This window comes from Pseudophryne corroboree, chromosome 1 (genome assembly GCF_028390025.1).
Source record: "Pseudophryne corroboree isolate aPseCor3 chromosome 1, aPseCor3.hap2, whole genome shotgun sequence".
NCBI classification, from domain to species: Eukaryota; Metazoa; Chordata; class Amphibia; order Anura; family Myobatrachidae; genus Pseudophryne; species Pseudophryne corroboree.
In genome coordinates this window covers 150484704-150507770 of record NC_086444.1, presented here as the reverse complement: position 1 = coordinate 150507770, position 23067 = coordinate 150484704, and the positions used below count along the sequence as shown (strand labels likewise).

The 23067-nt window shown below is 46.4% G+C and overlaps 1 protein-coding gene across 6 annotated transcripts in view; it reads right to left on the bottom strand.

The window, feature by feature from the left end:
* Positions 1-23067, bottom strand: part of LHFPL2 (LHFPL tetraspan subfamily member 2) — a 287874-nt gene that overhangs the window by 160062 nt on the left and 104745 nt on the right. For 3 of the 6 annotated variants that reach the window (XM_063963608.1, XM_063963604.1, XM_063963627.1), the window contains exon 1: positions 8963-9138. The exons of 1 other annotated variant lie outside the window; for it this stretch is intronic. The gene's annotated coding sequence lies outside the window, so the exon portion shown is untranslated. Of the gene's footprint in view, positions 1-1568; positions 1590-8678; positions 8753-8962; positions 9139-23067 lie in introns of those variants that run through there. 2 more of the 6 variants (XM_063963618.1, XM_063963623.1) reach the window with 2 other exon arrangements.

Below are 23067 nucleotides of genomic sequence, written 5' to 3'. Positions count from 1 at the left end.
TTTCTTTACTCTCACACCCTCCTGACCCTTGGCCAACATTGCAGGGTGATCATATCATACAGTACAACCCATTAAGAACCTAGCAATCTGGTGGACCATTATGCAATAGGTAGCATCTATCATTGTGTATCAATGCCTATTTCCCTATAGATTGTAAGCTTGCGAGCAGGGCCTTCCTACCTCTATGTCTGTCTGTTTTTACCCAGTTTTGTTCTATTACTGTTGTTCTAATTGTAAAGTGCAACAGAATATGCTGAGCTATATAAGAAACTGTTAATAAATATTATTATTATTATTATGTAAATTGTGGCTCCCTGTCATCCTTAGGGTCAGTTATGTGGTGGTATACAGTAGTGTTGCGGTTTGTCAACGTGTTTTATAATTGGCAGCCACTAGCACTGGTTTTACCTATCACTTTGACCATAAATAACTTGATTTGGTCCTTGACCACCAACCCGAAGCACCCCTGCAAGTGCCTCGTGGCACCCCAGGGTGCCTAGGGACACAGTTTAGGAACGACTGGTATATGCCATTGGTTCCCAAACAAAGTCCTCAAGGCCGGGTTGGCGGTAGCGGGACGCCTGAGGCGGGTTGCACACTGGGAGCTCCCGTGTCAGGCTCCTGGGTGCGACCCACCTCAGGCGGTCTGAAAGGGGTATAAATTAGCCTTTCACGGTCCACTGAAATGAGCTTTCATATAAAGGCGTTACTATTCTTATCTTCACAGCTCTATACTACAAACTGCTGGAAAATAAGAATTGCCCTATTCTTTCTCTGGGGCCAGGTTATGATGCGTGCACGACCTCCCTCAGAAAAGCACCAGTCTCCGCACATAATAAAACGTCCCCAGTTCATCAAACTAAGGAGCCATTGCTGTTGCTCTGCGTCACCAATTGGCTATGAGCATGTGCAACATAGCGATGACATCACTAGTGCCCCTGACCATAGCCAATCACTGAACAGCAGCATGGAATTCCACACCAGGAACATCCCCACCCTGTATATAGGAGGTAGGTAAGAAGCAGTTGAGGAATTAGAGATGAGTGAAAGCAGGAAACCATGCGTACAGGGAATACGGGGTTGTATAGATATTCCTGGAAGGCTATATACTTTTTTGGGGGGTTATTTTGGTCTTTGCTGTGCAATTTAAAAGTAATCGATCTTCCACTGGGAGGCGGCAGACTATTATTGTGCACTTTTGCATGTATAGGTAATACTGTTCCAAGTATACAACCATGAATTTTGTGTTTACATTTGGTTTCAGCCACACAATATCTCATTACGGTATGCAAATATTCAAAAATACGGGAAAATATAAATAAAAACAAAAAACAAGCATTTCGTATATGGGAGACTCAACCTGTACCCCACAACAGAGAATGAGTGTACCCTACATTAATGAAGTGAGAAGATCAGTACTCGTAATGAGTGTTGAGAATGGGAAAGATATTGAGGGTTTTACTCTGCTCCATTACAATGGATGTCTGTTTTCTTGCAGCAAGCACAAAGCTCAGGACATCAGTTTTATATTATAAAGTGACATGTTCCTGCTGCAGTCCATTACTCACCACCTAGAGGACTCCACGTCATTACTCCTTTCAGTTTCTAAGGAGGGAGAAGGAGAATAAAATGGCACGATTGTGAAATCAATATAGATTTATGTCACTGCAAATGGAAATATTTACTGCGAGCCACATAATGCTGCCCAGATGTATGAAAGGATTTAGGGATTTTGTTTTTTGCCATTCATAAAAGTATTTAAAGCAAAAATATAGCCAAGACCATGTATATCCATACTTCCCAGCTTCAGTGTGACAGTGTCGCTCTGAGGGCCCTGACTCCACCATCACAATCAGGACTGCATTGTTCCGTTCGCTGCCCAAAATAGGGTGGTATACCCGACCACTGGCGCATGTGTCAGCAAAAGTTGGGGGAAAGGCACCAGTCAAGGGGCAGCCTAGAGACAGGGGTGTGACCACGCCCCCCTCAGGTATGTAGTCACGCCCTCGCCACAACGTTGTCATGACGCATCTTAATAGGTTCCCTTTCCGATGCTAGGAGGTATGTGTGCCTAGTACTCTCTCACACTTTATAGATATATCTATCTATCTAGGCACAAGATAACCAACTTTGTCCAAGGATTAAAAAACAGTGAATCTGGTATACGTGACCTCAATACTATCCTCAAAACCCTGAGGGTGCCATTTACTGCATGAAATCGATGGCACTGTATTGTTACCCCTGTGACCTTACAGTCGGACAGTTAGGTATCTGATTCCAACCAACACACACCTTGTTCAGTATTTAGAATTATCACCCCTTTAAATCCAGCGTACAAAACCGCCAAGACGCAGCTGATTCTACAACGGCAGTTTAGTAAACTAATAGGCCCTACACACTGGGCGATATGAGTGAAAGAAATGAATGATCTCGTTCATTAATGAACGAGATACCATTCATATCTTTCAGTGTGGCGGCACCAGCGATGAAAGATGCGCGGCCCCGCGCTCGTTCATCGCTGGTGCCCCGTCGCTTGTGCATGCAGGCCAATATGGACGATCTCGTCCATATTTGCCTAAACTGCTGTGGAGCCCGGTGGAGTGAAGAAACTTCACTCCTCTAGTCATTGCCCCCCACCCCCCCGCCCGTATCCGCCATCAGGCAGCTCGGCGGCGGATCGCGCAGTGTGTAGGGCCCATTACTCCCTACTGTCCCGACTTCTTTTAGACAAACTGAATCGTTTACTGACAAATATGGCAGACACAGATTAATTATTCTCTGTAAAATGCTGTGTCATATGTAATAAGTGCTATAGAAAGAACAGTTAAAAAATAAATTAAACCATTTGGCGACCTGGGAATTTTACCAGTGAGTCATATTTTAAAAATCAAAATATGTTTGGATTTTTTATTCTGACAAAAAGAGGGGTGGTGTGACATGTTAGAGGTGTGGTGGGAGCAGAACTGAGGGGTCTATTTACTAAGCTTTGGATGGAGATAAAGTCGCTGGAGATAAAGTACCAGACAATCTGCTCCTAACTGCCATTTTTCAAACACAGCCTGTGGCATGGCAGTTAGGAGCCAATTGGCTGGTACTTTATCTCCATCCAAGGATTAGTAAATAGACCCCTTAGTGTCGCACACATTGCAGAGAGCCAAGTTAACACTTATTTAAAATATGGCTAAAAAATCATATGATTTGCTCTAAGTTTATAGGTTTCTTTACAGGATCCAGAATGCACTCTGTGACATATTACAAATTGCAGTTGGAATGCCCACGCTTCGTCCAGCTTTGAGACCAGGAGGAGGGCAGTAGGGAGTATGGATGGCAGTGGCAAATGCATGACTGCACTGATGGAATCCTACAGCATATAGGCCCTCATTCAGAGTTGTTCGCTCGCAAGCTGCTTTTAGCAGCATTGCACACGCTAAGCCGCCGCCTACTGGGAGTGAATCTTAGCTTAGCAAAATTGCGAACGAAAGATTCTCAAAATTGCGAATAGAAATTTCTTAGCAGTTTCTGAGTAGCTCGACACTTACTCTGCCACTGCGATCAGTTCAGTCAGTTTCGTTCCTGGTTTGACGTCACAAACACACCCAGCGTTCGCCCAGACACTCCCCCGTTTCTCCAGCCACTCCCGTGTTTTTCCCAGAAACGGAAGCGTTTTTTCACACACTCCCATAAAACGGCCAGTTTCCGCCCAGAAACACCCACTTCCTGTCAATCACACAACGATCACCAGAACGAATAAAAAACCTCGTAATGCTGTGAGTAAAATACCAAACTTCTTAGCAAATTTACTTGGCGCAGCCGCTGTGCGAACATTGCGCATGCACAGTTTGCGTAAAATCGCTGCGATGCGATGAAAAAGAACGAGCGAACAACTCGGAATGAGGGCCATAATGACAGTGGCATGCTAAGTCACCCTGCTGCCAAATGTTGCAGGAGTTCATCAAAGGAGACATCGCAGCATAGCAGGCGTGCCCCAGAAACCTCATCTTCTGGCACTTTAAGTTTAAAAAAAACAAAAACATCTGAAAGTGGGCATTTCCCAGTAGACCTCCTCATCCTGACCCATCTTACCATAGATGAAAAATGTGCTGTGCATCGTTAAAGTAAAAAAAAAAAAAAAATGCATTCCCCATGAAGAAAACGTAAAAAATTATTACTGTGACAAATATTTATTTTACAGTGTACATTTTAGATTTAAAGGTCATCGGTTCAATTCCAAGCAATGTAATAGCTCCTGATATCATCCCTTCGGGTGGTCTTCAGTATGCCGACTGTCGGGATCCCGGCGCACAGTATACCGGCGCCGGAATCCCGACAGCCGGCAAACCGACACTTTTTCTCCCTCGTGGGGGTCCACGACCCCCTGGAGGGAGAATAAAATAGCTTGGCGCGCCACCGTGGCGAGCGCAGTGAGCCCGCAAGGGGCTCATTTGTGCTCGCCGCGCTGTCGGTATCCCGGCGGTGGGCTCCCGACGCCAGTATGCTGGTCGCCGGGAGCCCGGCCGCCGGCATACCATACTACACCCCATCCCTTCTCATAAGTACAGAACAAAACCTATTTAAGGCATTATCTGGAAAACAAGGTGACTACAGTAGACCAGTGGATCTCAAACTGTGTGCCGTGGCACCCTGGGATGCCGCAGGGCACTTGCAAGGTGCCCTGGATTGGTCATAAAATATGTGAACAAACAGAAGCAAATCTTGCCCTCACCTCACAACTGAACCTACTGTAAGGAAACTTATAGCCTAGGGGTGTCGTGAAAATAATTTTGATACTCTAGAGCACAGGGATTCAAAAAAGTTTGGGAACCACTGCAGTAGACACTTCCTAGGGTAGCTTGCTCATTATAAAATGCTGGATAACTTGGACAGCTGATATCACTTATGCTGGTAACACATGCTGTCTCATCACCGGCTATACAGGGACATATACCAATAGGATGTAGTTAATATCCTGCCAATCAGAATACAGACGCCGGGATCCTGACCCCCGAGAATGCCAACAGCTGCGCCAGGGCTATTCCCACTCGTGGGTGTCCACAACACCCATAGAGTGGGAATAGAACCTACCGAGCGCTTTCTATCGCTCGCCCCACTGCCGGCATTCTGATATCCTTGAGTTGACCATAGATGCAACAATATTGTTCACATTTTAGAACAAATAATTGACAATGTATTATTTATTTTTTAAATTACAGCACGCACGTTTCAAATATTAATATATACACACACAATCACATTAAGAACAAATTATTGATTCACACAAACAGTGACACATAAGGAATGCAGACTAATGGGCCCTACACACTGGGCGATAATACTGAAAGATATGAACGATCTTGTTCATTAATGAACGAGACACCGTTCATATCTTACAGTGTGGAGGCACCAGCGATGAACGATGCGCGGCCCCGCGCTCGTTCATCACCGGTGCCCCGTGCATGCAGGCCAATATGGACGAGATCGTCCATATTTGCCTGCACTGCTATGGTGACGGGAGGAGTGAAGAAACTTCACTCCACCCTTCACTGCCCCCCCCCCCCCGCGCCAGGTCACCCGTCGTCCGTGTCCGCCGTCGGGCAGCTCGGTATGTGTGTAGGGCCCATAACTTATTCTGATGCTAATGAATGTAATAATACTGATATATAAAATAGATACAGAAGAAATGATAAACCCATATACTGTATGTCCAATCATCCCTATATGCACAGCCCAATGAAAGTGCTCTCTCTTTCCACTTACATCCATCCATTTAGTTGGAAGTGTTGGTGACACTGTGAATTTTTCATCCAGGCAGCGATTATCTTGCACACAGCAAGGTGTTAAGCTGGGTACACTATATCGCACACTATCTGGCTAGAGTGAGATACATAGTGCACTATATCGCACCGTATGTATGCACTATATTGTATGCGATATAGGGGGTCATTCCGAGTTGATTGCTCGCTAGCTACTTTTAGCAGCCGTGCAAACGCATAGTCGCCATCCACGGGGGAGTGTATTTTCGCTTTGCAAGTGTGCGAACGCGTGTGCAGCCGAGGGGGACGAAAAAGTTTTTAGCAGTTTCTGAGTAGCTCTGGACTTACTCAGCCCTTGCGATCACTTCATTCTTTTTGGTCCCGGAATTGTCGCCAGACACCCGCCCTGCAAACGCCCGGACACGCCTGCGTTTTTCCAAACACTCCCTGAAAATGGTCAGTTGACACCATTTTGCGATTGGCTGTGCGAATGGACTCTTCGTTAAAGCCCTCACCCTGCAACGATTTGCTTTGTACCCGTACGACGCACCTGCGCATTGCGGTGCATGTGCAGTAGTAACCTGTTCGCTGCGCTGCGAAAAATGGCAGCGAGCGATCAACTCGGAATGACCCCCCATAGTGCGGTGCGCGTTCCCGCTGGTTGGATCCGATGTTCTATATTGGATGAACATGCAGCTCAATTTTGGCTAGATAGTACACTATCTAGTGCATATTGTACAGTCTGTATGTTAACGTACGATATTGTAGCCAATTTGCATCACCACAATAAAGTGAGAAACCAAATATTATGCTATACCTTATGATAAATCTATTGTGCTATATCTTACAGTATGTAATAGCATGCACTATTTCCTTTGTTCAGGAGCTCTGGGAATTGCAAGAGAAATAGTGTAGGATATCTTAACTTAAGCAAAATCTTACAGTGTGTACCCAGCTTTAAAATCATTATATACTGTACAGTACAAGTTACTCCTGACTCATGATTAGATCAAATAAACTTAAAAGAAACTCAGAAGTCGACCTCTACAGATTGAAGTTTTTCACCATTGATGATGGTATTAGTGATCCATTAAGAATGCTAGATCAGATTGTAGAATTGTCACACACATTTTCTTTTACTTACAATTCAATGATAGCCCTTTCAGACTAGCAGAGCCGGGTTGCACCCGGTAATTTGTACACGGGTGGTTCCCAGGTGCAACCTCGCTTGAGACCCCTTTCAGACTTGCGGTCCGACCCAGCATATTGCTGGGTTGGTGACCGCCAACCGCTGACTATACAGGAGGCGGCGATTGGAGATGGTCATCTCCAAATGCCGCTTCCTCCTATGAAGAGAACGGGTGCCGGGTTACAGTTCACACTGCACCGCATCCCGAGTCGATTCCGGCTTCAACCCAGGTCACGACCTGGAATGAAATGTTGGGATGCTCGACCTGGGACTTCAGGACCCTTTCATACTAAGTGGGGTATTCAATTACTATCGAAGAAGTTTTGGGTGATTTTTCCCAATGTTTCTTCAATGTTTTTTCCCCTCGGAAAAAACATCCTTTTCACCCGAAAACACAAAAAGTTCAGCAAAACCTGTGTGTTTTCAGTAGAAACAGCCCCGCTTTCAATCGGCTGTTTTCTGGGATTCTGCTTTGGTGGCAAGTGAAACAAATCCCCGATAAGCCGTGGCACATGACGCCTTATCTGGGCTAATTTAATAGCCCCCCTAATGATACTTTTACCCGCGATTAGTAATTGCGGGTAATTGAATATCCCCCTAAGAAAAATCCCGGGTTGATGCGCGTTCACGTGCAATAACCCTGGAAACGTATGCTAGTCTTAAAGGGGTATTACAAATGATCTGACATTAAGATTGGGGATGAAATTTTATAGACAACTTCACAAATGTGCTAATGTACATAAAATATTATTGGTAATTAATAATAAAATTGCTCATCTTTTTTTTTTTTATTATTGTAGCATTTCACCTTCAGGGTTTCCTTTTGCAACATCCTAGGACAGAATATGGACCACTGTCAGCAACTTTGTCTGGAACCTTTACATTTACTTATTTATAAATCATCCTTCACTAACTCTTTAAAAGTTACACATACTTTATTATTTTACGACTATCGATCTCGTAAGGTTAGCGCAATGGTCAGTTTACAATTTCATTCAAAAATTAAAAATTCAGAATTAATTTACATTACTCTCTACAAACCAGAAATCTCTCTTCACTGTGTTATTATAAGTGAATAAGCAATTACCAATGGAAGAACAGAGATACATGGGTCGCTCGCAGCTGAACACCACTGCTGTTCACTATAGGAGACTGGGTGGTCTAACCTGCCCTAGGGTTCAACCACAGCTCCATGCTCTTATAGGATGAGCTCACCGCTAATGCAATCATAGAACTTCAAGTGCAAGAACATAGTGCTGCAGGGCAACTGCAAATCAGACACTGTAGGACCATTCATTCCTTATATATGACGGATATATATCATATCAAGCTCTTGTCTCCACTGTCATCCAAGGACCACATGAGGCTCTCCTAGAGCCCCTTGTGGACAAAGGGAAAAGTACAATTGCAAAGGGAGACAAATCACTACTAGATTGCTGTTTGATTGCCTTTTTTCCTAGAAGTCAATGAAAGCACTGAAGAACAGACAGCCATCAATGGGCATTAAATCAGTGCTGTAAACCCTTTCAGACACTCAGATCTGTGGGGGAGGCAGCAACTGAGATAACAAAACATAGGATCACTCGAGTTAATTGCCCTCTAGAAGAAAGCATGGGGACTACAAAAGGAAAGAATGTGATAAAAAGCAGCCCAAAAAAACCTCACTGGAAACAGAGGCATCTACTTCATGGGGATATCAGGGCAGTAAAGTGCATGATGTACCGGGGGATATACTTTACCTTAGGTGCCTCATGAGACAGAACATCCTGCACAAGTTCTCTCCTTATTACAGAGTCACATTAACCCTTTAAGTACAGAATAGCTCATCTCTGCCTCCATAGCCCCAAGACCCCTCTGCTGCTCTAATGCACAACAATGCCATTGCAATTCACTAGTGTTTCCCAGTAAAGTATCCCTCTCAGCCCACAGGAGGGGGGACAGGAGGAGAGGAGTGCAGCAGCCCATTCATCATGCACGAGAAGCCCATGAATGAACACACATACACATACACAGCCCGACTTACCCGCCACAGGTGATCGCAGCTCCCTGCTGTATATCCCGTGTGATTGCATTCAATATCCCCGTTATGCGGCTCCAGCAGCCCGATGCTCCCTCCCCCAACACTCATAGAACGTGCACTGAGATTGCCAGAGTGCTACAAAGTATCAGCACACACACAGCAGCAGCAGCAGCAGCCCGATCCCCGTGTCCCCGCCCCCGTCGCGTCACACGGCCCCGCCCCCTCCAGACTCCCAGTCAGACAGTCCCTGGTGGTTTGGGGACTGGGCTGTGGAGTCATTATACCGGGCTGTCCGGGAATCCCTGCCAGGACTGTAGTATCTGTAATCAGCGCCGCTGCTTTGTTGTGGTGGCCAGCGTGCAGAACTTTGTGTGTGTGAGGGAGCTGGACTCCTTTCAGCCAGTGATGTCTGTCTCTGAGCGAGCTGACTTCATTCAAATCGAGAATGAATATATGTAAAACACTTTCTACAGCAGATCAACAACTCCGCTAACTTTCCATTTAGTAAGTGCCAAGCTGGGGAGCAGGCGGACATCTGCCAGATGGGGTGTGCTGTGCTTCTTGTCACACGACTGTTTCTCTAACGTCCTAGTGGATGCTGGGGACTCCGTAAGGACCATGGGGAATAGACGGGCTCCGCAGGAGACTGGGCACTCTATAAGAAAGATTTGGTACTATCTGGTGTGCACTGGCTCCTCCCTCTATGCCCCTCCTCCAGACCTCAGTTAGATTTCTGTGCTTGGCCCGAGCTGGTTGCACACTAGGAGCTCTCCTGAGCTGCTAGAAAGAAAGTTTAAATTAGGTTTTTTATTTTACAGTGAGACCTGCTGGCAACAGGCTCACTGCATCGAGGGACTAAGGGGAGAAGAAGCGAACCTACCTGCTTGCAGCTAGCTTGGGCTTCTTAGGCTACTGGACACCATTAGCTCCAGAGGGATCGACCGCATGGAACTGGCCTTGGTGTTCGGTCCCGGAGCCGCGCCGCCGTCCCCCTTACAGAGCCAGAAGCATGAAGATGGTCCGGAAAATCGGCGGCAGAAGACTTCAGTCTTCACCAAGGTAGCGCACAGCACTGCAGCTGTGCGCCATTGCTCCTCATACACACTTCACACTCCGGTCACTGAGGGTGCAGGGCGCTGGGGGGGGGCGCCATGAGCAGCAATAATATCACCTTGGCTGGCAAAATAACCACAATATATAGTCCAGAGGCTATATATGTGGTAATTACCCCTGCCAGAATACAGAAAAAAGCGGGAGAAAGGCCGCCGAAAAAGGGGCGGAGCCTTCTCCCTCAGCACACTGGCGCCATTATTCCCTCACAGTTCCGCTGGAAGGAAGCTCCCTGACTCTCCCCTGCAGTCTACACTACGGAAAGGGTAAAAAAGAGAGGGGGGCACTAAATTTGGGCGCAGTTTAATATAATAAGCAGCTATAAAGGGTCATAATTCAGTTAGTCCCTGTATTATTATAGCGCTCTGGTGTGTGCGGGCATACTTTCTCTCCGTCTCCCCAAAGGGCTTTTGTGGGGTCCTGTCTCCTTGTAAGAGCATTCCCTGTGTGTGTGTGCGGTGTGTCGGTACGGCTGTGTCGACATGTTTGATGAGGAGACTTATGTGGAGGCGGAGCAGATGCCTATTAATGTGATGTCACCCCCTGCGGGGCAGACACCTGAGTGGATGGATTTATGGAAGGAATTACGTGCAAGTGTCGACTCCTTACATAAAAAATTTGACGACATGCCAAATGCGGGACAGCCGGCTTCTCAGCTCGTGCCTGCCCAGACGATTCAAAGGCCGTCAGGGGCCCTGAAACGACCACTACCTCAGATGGCAGACACAGATGTCGACACGGATACTGATGCAAGTGTCGACGACGATGAGTCAAATTTAATGTCCACTAGGGCCATTTGTGGCATGATTGAGGCAATGAAAGAGGTATTACACCTTACTGATATAAACCCGGGTACCTCAAAGAAGGGTATTATGTTTGGGGAGAAAAAACTACCTATAGTTTTTCCCCCATCTGAGGAATTGAATGAGGTGTGTGAAGAAGCGTGGGCTTTCCCCGAAAAAAAATTGGTGATTTCAAAAAAATTACTAATGGCGTTCCCTTTCTCGCCAGAGGATAGGTCACGTTGGGAAACTCCCCCTAGGGTGGATAAAGCGCTCACACGTTTGTCTAAAAAGGTGGCACTACCGTCTCCGGATACGGCCGCCCTAAAGGAACCTGCTGATAGAAAGCAGGAGGCTATCCTAAAATCTATTTACACACACTGGTGTTATACTGAGACCAGCTATTGCCTCAGCCTGGATGTGCAGTGCTGCTGCTGCCTGGTCAGATTCCCTGTCGGAAAATATTGACACCCTAGACAGAGACACTATATTGCTAACCATAGAGCATATAAAAGACTCGGTCTTATACATGAGAGATGCACAGAGGGAGATCTGCCGGCTGGCATCTAGAATAAGTGCTTTGTCCATTTCTGCTAGGAGAGGTTTATGGACTCGGCAGTGGACAGGAGATGCAGATTCTAAAAGGCACATGGAAGTTTTGCCTTATAAGGGTGAGGAGTTATTCGGGGACGGTCTCTCAGACCTTGTTTCCACAGCAACGGCTGGGAAGTCTGCATTTTTGCCCCATGTCCCCTCACAGCCTAAGAAAGCACCGTATTACCAAGTACAGTCCTTTCGACCCCAGAAAAACAGGCGCGGAAAAGGCGGGTCCTTTCTGTCTAGAGGCAGAGGAAGGGGGAAAAAGCTGCAACACACAGCAGGTTCCCAGGACCAAAAGTCCTCCCCCGCTTCTTCCAAATCCGCCGCATGACGGTGGGGCTCCACAGACGGAGCCAGGTACGGTGGGGGGCCGCCTCAAGATTTTCAGCGATCAGTGGGCTCGCTCACGGGTGGATCCCTGGATCCTTCAAATAGTATCTCAGGGGTACAAGCTGGAATTCGAGGCGCCGCCCCCCCCCCCCCCCCCCCGCCGTTTCCTCAAATCAGCCTTACCGACGACTCCATCGGGCAGGGAGGCTGTGCTAGAGGCCATTCACAAGCTGTATTCCCAGCAGGTGATAGTCAAGGTACCCCTACTTCAACAAGGCCGGGGCTACTATTCCACACTGTTTGTGGTACCGAAACCAGACGGTTCGGTGAGACCCATTTTAAATTTGAAATCCTTGAACACTTACATAACAAAATTCAAGTTCAAGATGGAATCGCTCAGGGCGGTTATTGCAAGCCTGGACGAGGGGGATTACATGGTATCCCTGGACATCAAGGATGCTTACCTGCATGTCCCTATTTACCTTCCTCACCAGGAGTACCTCAGATTTGTGGTACAGGATTGCCATTACCAATTCCAGACACTACCGTTTGGACTGTCCACGGCACCGAGGGTGTTTACCAAGGTAATGGCAGAAATGATGATACTCCTTCGAAAAAAGGGAGTTTTAATTATCCCATACTTGGACGATCTCCTTATAAAGGCGAGGTCCAGGGAGCAGTTACTGGTCGGTGTAGCACTATCTCAGGAAGTGCTACAACAGCATTGCTGGATTCTGAACAATCCAAAGTCACAGCTGGTTCCTTCCACTCGCTTACTGTTCCTGGGGATGATTTTGGACACAGAACTGAAAAAAGTGTTTCTCCCGCAGGAGAAAGCCAAGGAGCTGTCATCTCTAGTCAGAGACCTCCTAAAACCAAAACGGGTATCGGTGCATCGCTGCACACGAGTCCTGGGAAAAATGGTGGCTTCATACGAAGCAATTCCATTCGGCAGGTTCCATGCGAGGACCTTCCAGTGGGACCTCTTGGACAAGTGGTCGGGATCGCATCTTCAGATGCATCAAATGATAACCCTGTCTCCAAGGACCAGGGTGTCTCTACTGTGGTGGCTGCAGAGTGCTCATCTTCTAGAGGGCCGCAGATTCGGCATACAGGACTGGGTCCTGGTGACCACGGATGCCAGCCTTCGAGGCTGGGGAGCAGTCACACAGGGAAGAAACTTCCAAGGACTATGGTCAAGTCAGGAGACTTCCCTACACATAAATATTCTGGAACTAAGGGCCATTTACAGTGCCCTAAGTCAGGCAAGACCCCTGCTTCAAAACCAGCCGGTACTGATCCAGTCAGACAACATCATGGCAGTCGCCCATGTGAACCGACAGGGCGGCACAAGAAGCAGGATGGCAATGGCGGAAGCCACAAGGATTCTCCGATGGGCGGAAAATCACGTACTAGCACTGTCAGCAGTGTTCATTCCGGGAGTGGACAACTGGGAAGCAGACTTCCTCAGCAGACACGACCTACACCCGGGAGAGTGGGGACTTCATCCAAAAGTCTTCCTACTGTTGGTAAACCGTTGGGAAAGGCCACAGGTGGACATGATGGCGTCCCGCCTCAACAAAAAGCTAAAGAGATATTGCGCCAGGTCAAGGGACCCTCAGGCGATAGCTGTGGACGCTCTAGTGACACCGTGGGTGTACCAGTCGGTTTATGTGTTCCCTCCTCTGCCTCTCATACCAAAGGTACTGAGAATAATAAGAAGGCGAGGAGTAAGAACGATACTCGTGGTTCCGGATTGGCCAAGAAGGACTTGGTACCCAGAACTTCAAGAAATGATATCAGAGGACCCATGGCCTCTACCGCTCAGACAGGATCTGCTGCAGCAGGGGCCCTGTCTGTTCCAAGACTTACCGCGGCTGCGTTTGACGGCATGGCGGTTGAATTCCGGATCCTAAAGGAAAAGGGCATTCCGGAGGAAGTCATTCCTACGCTAATAAAAGCCAGGAAAGAAGTAACCGCGAACCATTATCACCGTATTTGGCGAAGATATGTTGCGTGGTGTGAGGCCAGGAAGGCCCCAACAGAGGAATTTCAGCTGGGTCGCTTTCTACACTTCCTACAGTCGGGAGTGACTATGGGCCTAAAATTGGGTTCCATTAAAGTCCAGATTTCGGCCCTGTCGATTTTCTTCCAAAAGAACTGGCTTCACTGCCTGAAGTTCAGACTTTTGTAAAGGGAGTGCTTCATATTCAGCCCCCTTTTGTGCCTCCCGTGGCACCTTGGGATCTCAATGTGGTGTTGAATTTCCTAAAATCACATTGGTTTGAACCACTTAAAACTGTGGATCTGAAGTATCTCACGTGGAAAGTGGTCATGTTGTTGGCCTTGGCTTCGGCCAGGCGTGTGTCAGAATTGGCGGCTTTGTCTTGTAAAAGCCCTTATCTGATTTTTCATATGGATAGGGCAGAATTGAGGACTCGTCCCCAGTTTCTCCCTAAGGTGGTATCTGCTTTTCACTTGAACCAACCTATTGTGGTGCCTGCGGCTACTGGGGACTTGGAAGATTCCAAGTTACTGGATGTAGTCAGGGCCCTGAAACTTTATGTTTCCAGGACGGCTGGAGTCAGAAAGACTGACTCGCTTTTTGTCCTGTACGTACCCAACAAGATAGGTGCTCCTGCTTCTAAGCAGTCTATTGCGCGCTGGATTTGTAGCACTATTCAGCTGGCGCATTCTGCGGTAGGCTTACCGCAGCCTAAATCTGTAAAAGCCCATTCCACACGGAAGGTGGGCTCATCTTGGGCGGCTGCCCGAGGGGTCTCGGCTTTACAACTTTGCCGAGCTGCTACTTGGTCAGGGGCAAACACGTTTGCAAAATTCTACAAATTTGATACCCTGGCTGAGGAGGACCTGGAGTTCTCTCATTCGGTGCTGCAGAGTCATCCGCACTCTCCCGCCCGTTTGGGAGCTTTGGTATAATCCCCATGGTCCTTATGGAGTCCCCAGCATCCACTAGGACGTTAGAGAAAATAAGATTTTACTCACCGGTAAATCTATTTCTCGTAGTCCGTAGTGGATGCTGGGCGCCCATCTCAAGTGCGGAGTGTCTGCAATACTTGTATATAGTTATTGCCTAACTAAAGGGTTATTGTTGAGCCATCTGTTGAGAGGCTCAGTTATATTTCATACTGTTAACTGGGTATAGTATCACGAGTTATACGGTGTGATTGGTGTGGCTGGTATGAGTCTTACCCGGGATTCAAAAATCCTTCCTTATTGTGTCAGCTCTTCCGGGCACAGTATCCTAACTGAGGTCTGGAGGAGGGGCATAGAGGGAGGAGCCAGTGCACACCAGATAGTACCAAATCTTTCTTATAGAGTGCCCAGTCTCCTGCAGAGCCCGTCTATTCCCCATGGTCCTTACGGAGTCCCCAGCATCCACTACGGACTACGAGAAATAGATTTACCGGTGAGTAAAATCTTATTTTTGATCACAGGGATGGATGACTACCCCGTTGGAAGATCAACACTGTCAAAGTCAGAAAAATATCACGCTACAAACTGCCATATTTGCACCTCATGCGAGTGCCTGTTGCACGTTCATGAGCCCTGCCGTGCGTGCGCATACTCGCCATTGCGGGCAGGCGCACGGTGTGCGCATTTACTGTAAAGTTTATGTGCGTCTAGCGGGGGACTCGTTCATAACATATTTTAACTGTATAATGTATTTTGTAGATTATGGTCCCTTTGATAGAATCTGAAAGTTTAGTTAAGGTAGCATGTTCATAGACAAAGAGAACCCTCTTTGTTTGATACGAAGGGTCAGACAGGGGTTATACAGTGGTGTTTAGTATCCATCGGAAGAGTATTTAATTAGCAATATTCCGGTGTTGGTTTGAAGCAGATTAATCGCTCGTGCGAATAGTTATGGACATAAGAAGTTTATGGACATTTACTATTATTTGCATTTTATTATCCATGCGGCGGGAAACCTAGTTTCCCACCCACCTGAGCAGTTGGAAATAGTCACAGCCCACCTGTATGAATCAACCTATGACCTTTTGTTATAATGCGAAGACGAATTCCTGTGTCCAATGAACAATAAGAATATAGGGACCATTGTACTGTATTATGTGTAGGGTATAAAAGGACAAGCCACTCTGGGCCAGCTCTCTATTCTCTTCAACGGTTCTCATTGCTGATAATCGGGAGCTGGATATCCAGAGGCGCATGCGATTGTTTCCCTTGAGCGTAAGTTTCTCCGCAACCATATTCCCTTTATTGTTATCGTGAGCCATATCTCTCTCTCTCTTCTCCTCTTTCTCTCTCTTTCTCTTAAGTATTATTGTACTACTATTGTATTTTATGTGTAGTTTTCTGGTTAGGTGGTCAATGTTATTTTGGTAGTGTATGACTTGTATTGTATTATTCTTTTGCAAATAGAACGTTCATATAAGGTGTTAGAACCTAATACCGGTATCTGTGTATTTCTTATATTTCTAAGTATTCTCAGAGCGTCGGAGACGCTCGCACAGCTATCTAGTTAATAAGGTTACACTGTTTTACATTTACACCCTATCACTGCACCAAGGTTTACTGCATAAATACATTGTTTTATGGTATAGTTATAAAGGTTTAACACGGTAAGCATCAGCGCCGCTTGTGATCTCCTCGTGGTCCCAAGCGTCCGCTACGCTAGTAGCATATCATTACGTTAGTCGGCAGCCTATAGCGTGCCTGCCTGTGATCTCTTGGCCGTGAGCGAACGTGACGCTCGAGCGTCTCGACTACGGCTAAGCGATTGTTACGCAACGTGCGTACCCTTACGGTATACCATACGCCAATAGCGTACTGTGTTCTTTCACCTTTTAGAGGGTTTTAAGTAAGATAAATATTAGGCTTTATCAATTGGCGGCTCGTCCGTCCTTCACATATCTGCACTAGGTAATTTCAGCAGACATTATCCATCAGCAAAGGGCGGGAGGTCATATTCCTCGTCGTGCTGACCGGATAAGCGTCTGCTTCGCTTAGTAAAGGGTGCTGAAGGAATCCGGAACCGGAGGTAAGAACAATACGCTAGTGTCTTTTAAAACTGTTTATTTCTGTCTTGCGTACGCACGCACGCATATATCTGCATTTCTTTTCATTTGTGTATTTTCATATCACTCTCCTGTTTGCCATTTCACAATTGTTAACGGGCTAAGAAAGATTTGTTGCTATCAGTAGTTAAAGAGTAAAGGTAATACATTTAAGGGGTAATTTGTAAAGCACGCACACAGCTTTACCTAAAGATACAAGGAGAGATCTGTGTGGTGCTCGGTAGATGATCGAGGATCACCTACATTGATAAACGTGTTAATTGTGTTACGGTGGATATCTGCCTTGCGTACACGTGTCTCTAACAAAAGGCTGAGACTCGCGTACGCAACCCAAAGGCCGACGCACGCAGCGTATATTACGCAACGGAGTGTCCGGGTACGCCCACGTAACAAATCACACAATAGTATTATTTTAACAGGCGAAAAGGTGGCAACGCGATAAATAGCGCAAGTCAATTTTAGTGTCCGAAATTTAAACTAATAGATCCTTCTCTAAATTTACGACTCATCTGGTCTAAAGGAAAGAAATTTCTGCGCAGAAATAGAAACAAAAGTAAAGTGTACATGTGGTGAGTGAGTGTTTGCATATATATGTTTTTACAATTTTTGGGTTGAACCACAAGAAGTAGAGTTCTCGTGAGGTACATACATGTAAGTGACGTGCATGGTGGCTGGGGAGGCATCCCTTGTTAAACATAAATTTGAGCATTAGAGTATAGCAGACCAGGAGGTCTACTGTAGAGCAGACCAGGAGGTCCGGAACAGACCAGGAGGTCTAGGTACAGCAGACTAAGAAGTCCGCTATAGAGAGAAGAGCACAACCCAGGGGGTTGGTGCAGAACCCATATAGGCCATTAAAGCTCTGGCTGAAGGAATTCGCAGCCGCAATTTTCGATTCCACTGGTCGCTCCGCACATAAGATTAGTTGCTTATGTGCCGAACGATTGTACCGCACGTAATTGTGTGCATTAGTTAGTAATCTGACCCAGTGCCATTTGCGTACGAAAGGGGTCATAAACGCTATTTGTACATTTTAACGTGATTTGTGTAAAAATTTTTATTTTAAGGGAGGTTCGCTGGTCACTCAGGAACTATCCAGCAACCAATAGTTACTGGAAAGAGTAAGTGCTCTTCGGATCACCCTCGCATGTTCCAGTAAATAGCGGTTCAGGTCGCAGGGGCCCTGGGTCGAGTACGCCAGCGCTAAGGCAGTGTGTGGGCGTATTGGTCGGCGTGGGCGAGTGAGTGGGGTACTCGGTAAACCGCCACCGTCGGCCTATCTTGAACATCTTGGTTTTTGTAAGGGTTCGCTGAAGACCCTGATTGAAGGTCAGAGGTAGTGAAAGCAACACCTGCAAGTTATGGGGGCCAGTTGTTCAGGTAGGGGGCGATCAACCTCGGTTCGGGTTGATTCAGTAAACAGACCAATCGGGTCGGCAAGGTATGTAATGTGTGAAAAATACGGTTCACACACAGAGGTTTTATGTGATGAATGGGAAAGAATGACTGTACATGACGGGGAGAAGTTCCCAAGAGTAGGCAGCTTTAGCCCAGATGTGTTACTAAATCTAAGGAGAAGGATATGTCTCATTAAATCAACAAAGAGACGGATCAAACATTATGATTATTTACAGTTATGGCAACAGGAGGGTGAAATACAGAGAGGATTGGCTCAGGCGGCGGGATCTAACCCTATCAGGAAACTGATAGCTACGGCACCACCGCCACCTTACATAACGGGAGAGAAGTTGGTTGCGGAGAATGACGCACTAATTTGTAATAAACAGGCACTTAGTAACTGCATAAATGTTAAGGATAATATGAATAAGATGAGTAATGCAAGTATTAACCCGTGCAAGTTGTACCCTGTTTTAAACTTTCCCCAGGGTGTGATCAAGAGGACGAATCTGCAACAATATCGGCGCTCTCTCTAGCAGCCACCATATCAGAAACAGCAGTAGGCACGTCCCAACCCCTGAGATTAGTATCAAAAGCCCCTAGCGGAGGGACAGGTGAGGTCGTATCAACGGGTAAGTACGGCACCATACACTATGCTGAAACCATTTCACCACAAGCTGTAGAATCTATTCAGAATGATGTAAGCAGACTTAATCCCGTTAGGGTAATAGCAGTGCCAAATGGGAAAACGGACACTTCAGGAGTCACTCCTGTCAGAAACATTGCCATGCACTGTCCATTTTCCCGAATGGAATTAAGAACAATAGTGTCTGAATTCCCTGATCCTAGGAAGGATCTAGTTGCTAGCCAGAAATACATTAGAGACCTAGGGAATACGGTAGAGCCCAATAACAAAGACTGGCAGATATTGCTGAGGGCATGTTTACCCTCCAATGTCGACTCAGCACAATTCTTAGCTGACTGTAAATTAGATGAGGATGTACCCCTTACGGATGTGTACAACCAAGACAATGTAAAGAGGATAAATTTACAGTTAAAATAGTATTTTCCGGCTGTAGTTAAATGGAACAAGATTTTCTCCATAAAACAAAAAGAGGCAGAAACAGCCGCTGACTATTTTCACAGGGCATTACAGGAAATGGCTAAGTACACAGGCATAGAAGACATCAAGACAAATGTAAATCATAGAGAAGTAGCAGTATCTGTGTTAATGGATGGGTTAAAGGAGGTATTGAAGGCTAGGGTACAGACCACGCAACCATGTTGGCGAGGTCTGTCGGTGGCTACTTTAAGAGAGGCCGCCCTTGATCACGATCGGAATATAACCAAACACAGGGAGTTACAAAGTGATAAATTAATGACCGTAAGTATACAGGCCCTGACTACAAGGCAACCTTTGTATAAATCTCCAAACCCTGTGGGTAAGTCAAATGTGGTAACCTGTTATTTCTGTCATAGAGAGGGACACTTTGCACGAGACTGTAGAGTGAAAAACACACAAATATCATATCAACCCCCTAGACAACGACATGACACACGAAATTGGGATCAGGGACCGCAGAGACGGAGTCATGAGCCACATGCAGGGGAAACAAAAAGGTATCCCCCAAAAAGAGACTGGCAAGTCTCGGGTAGTTCCCATTTACCCCCTTCTCAAGTAGTTGCTGCCAGCACGATTCAGGGAGGTCACCATACCCAATAGGGGTGTGGCCACACCTGTAATCTGCAGCCAGTAAAATTGATTGCAAGTCTTGGAAGTGAACCCGAGATTGCAATTGATGTAGCTGGTAAATCATTAAATTTCCTTGTAGATACGGGGTCGGCCAAATCAGTGATAAATTTGACAGTGGGCATGAGAACCACTGGTAAAACAATTCCAGCCATGGGAGTAACGGGAGTAGTCCAGCACTACCCTGTTAGCAAACCAGCAGAAATTACAATAGGGCCTTTGCATACCAAGCATTCCTTTTTGCTGGCGGCATCGGCACCGACTAATCTCCTGGGAAGAGATTTATTGTGTAAAATGGGGTGCGTCATTTATTGTACTCCTGAAGGTGTATTCTTAGACATACCTGAGAATCACGCTCAGGAAGTGCGAGACATGTTAGACTCCCCATCAAAATTAATGTCCCACACAGTTATATTAAATAGGAATCCATCCCAGGTAGAAGAAATGACATCCCAAATACCAGAGTCACTGTGGACTAAAGATGGACAAGACACTGGATTAATGGCAAACGTAGCTCCAGTAGTTGTGCAAGTAAAAGATGGTAGGATAGCTCCAAAAATCCCACAATACCCTCTGAAGCCAGAGGTGGAGTTAGGAGTTTACCCAGTAATAGAGCGCTTGCTACAACAGGGCATTCTGGTAAGAACATCCAGCACTGCCAATAGTCCCATCTTCCCTGTGAAAAAGAGTGGGGGGAGGGGTTACAGGCTAGTGCAGGATCTAAGGGGGATTAACAAAATAGTTGAGAGTCAATTCCCCGTAGTGCCAAATCCAGCTGTCATCCTTATGCAGATCCCTCCCACTGCAAAATTTTTCACTGTTATTGACCTCTGCTCCGCCTTCTTTTCGGTACCCCTGCATCCTGACAGCCAATATTTGTTTGCATTTACATACAGAGGAGTCCAATACACATGGACTCGATTACCGCAAGGTTTCATAGACAGTCCAAGTATATTTTCACAAGCTTTGCATGATTGTTTACAGTCTTTCCAACCAGAGAGTGGATCAATATTGATACAGTATGTGGATGATTTACTACTGTGTTCAGATTCACTGGAAGCGTCCCTGAAGGATACGAAACAGCTCCTGTTTCATCTTTCAGACACAGGACACAAGGTTTCCAAAGACAAACTACAATTATGCCAGCCTAAAGTAAAATATCTGGGACACTGTCTAACACAAGGACTGAGACACCTGACCGCTGATAGAATTCAAGCAATTAGAGACATGACTCTGCCACAAACCCAGCAACAAATCAGAACGTTTTTAGGAATGTGTGGGTATTGCCGTAACTGGATCCCAGGGTTTTCCATTCTAGCATTACCTTTGCAGGAGATGGTTTCATCAAACAAACCTGATCGGATTTCGCATACAGACGAATCCGAGATGGCATTTGAGAGACTCAAACAGTGCCTAACGCAGGCGCCAGCATTAGGTATGCCAGACTATGGGAAACCCTTTGAGCTATACGGAACAGAAAGTGCTGGTTGCGCGGCAGGCGTCCTAACCCAAAAGCACGGTGATGCCAGCAGGCCGGTAGCATACTACAGCGCTCAGCTAGACACGGTAGCGCGATCCCTCCCCACATGCTTGCGAAGTGTCGCTGCGATAGCATTGCTAGTTACAAAAAGCGAAGATGTAGTGCTAGGACACAACCTCACAATTCATACACCACATGCAGTGTCAGCCTTGCTGAATTCTGCCCAAACCAGGCATGTCTCATCAGCGCGGTTTACAAGATGGGAATTGGCATTAATGGCCCCCGTAAACATCACCATAAGGAGATGCAGTGCATTAAATCCTGCAACATATCTCCCAGGTGTGCCTGGACAGGCACAAAGGGTGGAGGATGAGAGTGGTGGGGAAGGAGGATTTAATACAAGGGATGACACACATGATTGTATGGAATATTTGACCCAAAATTTCACGGCAAGGCCTGACATCAGTGACAACCCACTGGAAGATGTAGATTTTACTTTCTACACTGACGGTAGTTGTCACAGACAGACGGACTCGGGAGACTTGTGTACTGGATACGCAGTCGTAGATGACCAAGGCACCATAGAAGCAGAACCGCTAGGCCCACCTCACTCAGCCCAGGTTGCTGAACTGGTTGCCCTAACCAGAGCATGTGAATTGGCTAAGGGAAAGTCAGCCAATATCTACACCGATTCTAGATACGCCTTCGGGGTAGTCCATGATTTCGGAGCCCTATGGCGCCTCAGAAATTTCATGACGGCAGCTGGTACACCGGTAGCGCATGCAGCTCACATCAAAAGGCTTCTAACAGCGATACAGGAACCCGACAGAGTGGCTGTTATCAAGTGTAAAGCACATACATATAGCCAAGACCCAGTATCACTTGGTAACAGCCGAGCAGACGAAGCTGCTAAGTTAGCAGCTGGTACCCCCAGACAGACAGACACCACACAATTGATGGTATTCAATACCATCAACACACAGAAGTTCTGTGAGATGCAAAATTTGTGTTCCACACAGGAAAAGGCAGTCTGGAAGGCAAAAGGATATGGCCAGGAGTCCTCAGGACTCTGGACAGATGGACAGGGTAAACCAGTGGCCCCCAGAGCATATCTTCCATGTTTGGCTGAAGCAGCACATGGGCTGACTCATCTGGGCAAGGAGGGAATGTGCAAGTTGGTAAGAGCATATTGGTGCGCCCCAGGATTCTCATCCCATGCAGGTAAGAGAGCAATGTCATGCCTTACCTGTTTGAGGAAGAATATCGGAAAGGCAATACCAACAGAACCATCTCATATCCCACCTACAGGCTGCCCTTTTCAGGTAATACAGATTGATTTTATACAATTACCCCCTTGTCGAAATTTGAAATATGTACTTGTTTGTATAGATGTGTTTTCAAATTGGGTCGAAGCATTTCCGGCGGCCACAAATACCGCTATGTTTACTGCTAAGAAAATTGTGCAGGAATTTGTGTGTAGATATGGTATCCCTAGAATAATTGAAAGTGATAGGGGTACCCATTTTACAGGTGATGTCTTTCAAGGAATGTGTAAGTTGATGGGAATTGATAGTAAGCTGCACACTCCATATCGCCCC